The sequence below is a fragment of the Heterodontus francisci genome, chromosome 41 (genome assembly GCF_036365525.1).
Source record: "Heterodontus francisci isolate sHetFra1 chromosome 41, sHetFra1.hap1, whole genome shotgun sequence".
NCBI lineage: Eukaryota > Metazoa > Chordata > Chondrichthyes > Heterodontiformes > Heterodontidae > Heterodontus > Heterodontus francisci.
This window is the reverse complement of record NC_090411.1, coordinates 15,174,857-15,178,229: the sequence shown is the minus strand read 5'-3', so window position 1 is coordinate 15,178,229 and position 3,373 is coordinate 15,174,857. Positions and strand designations below refer to the sequence as shown.

Here is a 3,373-nt window from a genome sequence, read left to right as displayed (position 1 = left end):
CCCAGGGATGGGGGATTTTAGTTACAAAGTTAAGTTGGAAAAGCTGGGTTTGTTCTCCTTAGAAGAAAGGAGATTGACGGGAGATATAATAGAAGTATATAAGATTATGACAGGCTTAGATAAGTTAGACAACAAAAAACTGTTCCCATAAACTAATGGTACAAGGACTAGAGGACACAAATTGAACGTTTTGAGCAAGAGATTGTCGCGTTTATGAGAAATGCGATGATGAAAAAATACAGATTCAAGCTGAAGACTTATAAAAATAGATTTTTCTTTTCTAAAAAATTGACAATGATACAAAAGATGGCTGCATTTATATTCAAACATGGCCAGACTGTCTGTTTAGAAAAAATAATGCCTAACCAGGTTGAGAAATATCAATTACACCCATCCTGAAACATTCCTGATTCGAATGGTTCCACTGAAACAAAGAAGGTATGAAGTGGAAACATCATAACCAGATTATTCTCATTCTGGGCTATTGTGTGATCACCATGGGGGAGAGACCAAAGCATATCCTACCAGAATCTGTTGTGACAAAATTTTTTATGTTAAAAAGGTAGCCTGAGAGAGAATGACAGAGAAAGAGAGAGAGAGACCCAGAACGATGCATCACCAAAAAGTCTGACCAGTTAAGAGCTGGGAGAAAATACGTTAAGCCAGAAGGGAAGACGCCCTGCTGCAAATTCTACATTTTCAATTTATGCAGCTGTGAAGTTGGAAGTGATCATCTGTCTTCAAACTAAACTTTTAACCAAGAGACACCTCAGGCCTACAACCATTGTGAACTTGACTTCTGAGGTTTACCGTGAATCTTGAAACCCTACCTCACCTGAAAAGCACTACCCATTTTCCTCTTTATCTGTCTCTTGTGTGTGCATGCGTGTGTGTGTGCGTGTGTGTGAGTGAATGTGTGAGTGGATGCGGTTGCGACAATTTCACGATAAGTTGTATTGATCAATAAATAATTAATCTTCTGTTTTAAACCTACAAGAAAATCTGTTGCCGCCCATTCACTTGACAAATAAAACACAAAGGGGTTAAACCCTAATAACAAAAAAACACTCGCTGCGGTCAGGTGGGAGTTGAGCAGTGGGAACCACCCACACTCCTCACCACGTGACAGCTGGACACCATAATCAGCAGAGCTTGATCCTGCAGATTGTGTTTTGGTGTTATTCCTTTTTGGGGGATTTTTGGGGGGGGGGTTTCAGTGCCGTTTTTATGGCATTTCACCCTTTGGGATTGGAGATCTAGCATGGTTGTTGTTTTCCTGTTGGTTGGGGTTTTAGTGCCTGTCCCAGGAAAGCTTCAAGAAAAATTGGCTGCAACCAACACCAGAGCTCCAGGCCAGGAGATGCGTAAGGAGGTGGTGGGCGGTCACTTCCTCGTAGCAGACATAATGTGCAACCCTGCTCCACTCCAGTTAACCAACATGTATGCCCCGGCTCAAAACAGCGAGCAGCTGACCATCCTCCAGCAGCTCCCACTGCTGCTGGCGACGTCAAGGCCGGTCATGCTAGGCGGTGACTTCAAATGCATCATCGATGCAGCTGGACGATCCAGCAGTGATGTCAGCAAACTGGACGTCGCGTCCAGACTCCTGATGGAAACAGTAAAAGATTCCAAGCTGCACGGCGTGGCCTGCGTTCTCAGCACCTTGCTGTATGGCTGTGAAACATGGGTGACTTACAGCTACCAGGAAAAGAAGCTCAATAATTTCCATCTTCGCTGTCTGTGGTGCATTATGGGTATATCCTGGCAGGACAAAATCACAAATGTGGCAGTCCTCAAAGGCAGAGCTCCCAAGTGTGTTGGCACTAATCAAACAGAGGTGGCTTTGGTGGATCAGACATGTCCGCAGGATAGAAGACGGTCACATACCCAAAGGACCTACAGGACCAGTGGGGAGCCCAAAGTTCCAGTTCAAGGATGCTTACAAGCGTGACATGAAGGCCCTAAATGTCGACTATCACACCTGGGAGTCACTCGCTTCTCGGCCTTTTGGCTAAGATCAAGTGTAGTAACTGTTCTTATCAGTGCTTACTTGGTTGAGAAGAGACCATGATCCTGGATAGGCTTTGAGTAAAATGGCTATAACCAATTTTCGAGCTTCGGGCCAGGGAGTGCGCAACACCGATCGGGTCGTCGTGAAGGACAAGGAAGGAGATGCAATCGTCTATCGCACCTTCTTCATCAAGAAAATTCTCTTCGATTGCTGCAGATTTCAAGCGACGGACGTCTTCTGCCTGCAGGATTTCCCCAGCAGTGGATACTTCGACGTGACGTTCCGGAACGTGGCAGGATGCATCAAGTTCCTGAAGGCGTTCAAGGAGAAAGGGGACCAGGCGCCACTGTCGATCCTCACAGCGGAGCCGCTCTTCACGCTTCCGTCACAACGGGACCGGGTGGTGACGATTCACCTCTACAACCCCCATGTTCCGGTGGTGGATGTACTCACCTTTCTCGCCAGGTACGTCGAGGTGGCCGGCAGCAGCATTGTTGTCAAGGACCCCTTTGGGATTTGGACCAGCAAGCAGCAGGTCAAGGTGACCTTGAAGGTCGATGCCAGTGGAGCCATCATCCACCCTCCCTCCAGCTTCGCTATCGGGGGAAGTCGAGGCTTCTTGGTCTACGCTGGGCAGCCCAGAGTTTGCCGCACCTGTGGCAAATCTGGTCACGTGGCAGCCAACTGCAGCACGGTTGTTTGCAAGAACTGCAAGGAGGAAGGCCATCAGACCAAGGACTGTAAGGAGACTAAGTGTTGCAACTTGTGCGGTGCGGCAGGCCATCTCTAAAAAACCTGCCCCAAACGCTGCCTCAGTTATGCTCAGGGGGCAAGGTCCAAGGAAAGGCCGGGAGAAGGTTTGACGAAGGCTTCTGGTGTTCGAAAGGAGACCAGCAACCTTCTCCGCAGTGAGGAACTTCAACCTGAGAAGGAGAAGGAAGGGGAGGCAGCTGAAACCAGCGACCCAGCACCTACCCTGCGCCCGGAAACCCCTCCTCCACAGACAGAATCAATGGAGGAGGAGGCAGCAGATGGACAAACAAGTCAGTGGCAAGTGGTCCAGAGGAAAACCACAAAGAAAAAACATCCCAAAGCGGAACAGGCCACCACCCAAACCAGTGGGAAGAGGAGGCTATTTTCTGAATCAGACTGCAACAACTCCTCTTCACTGGATGGGGGAATGCTGGAACGACAGCCCCTTCAAAAGAGGCGGCAGAACTCCAAGGAGATGGAAGATAAAGCATCCCAGCCTCCGGGCACTGGAAGCTGTGATGGGCCTGGCGTGCCCCAACCCCAAAGCGCCACACGTAACGACGTGGCCAACGCATCCCAGCTCCGGGACACCGAGAGCAAAGACACGTC

At 48.9% G+C, this 3,373-nt stretch overlaps 1 pseudogene; it reads left to right on the top strand.

Moving 5' to 3' along the window:
• Positions 1 to 1,991: 1,991 nt before the first annotated feature.
• On the top strand, positions 1,992 to 2,145 carry LOC137354780 (U2 spliceosomal RNA; annotated as a pseudogene).
• Positions 2,146 to 3,373: the final 1,228 nt, after the last annotated feature.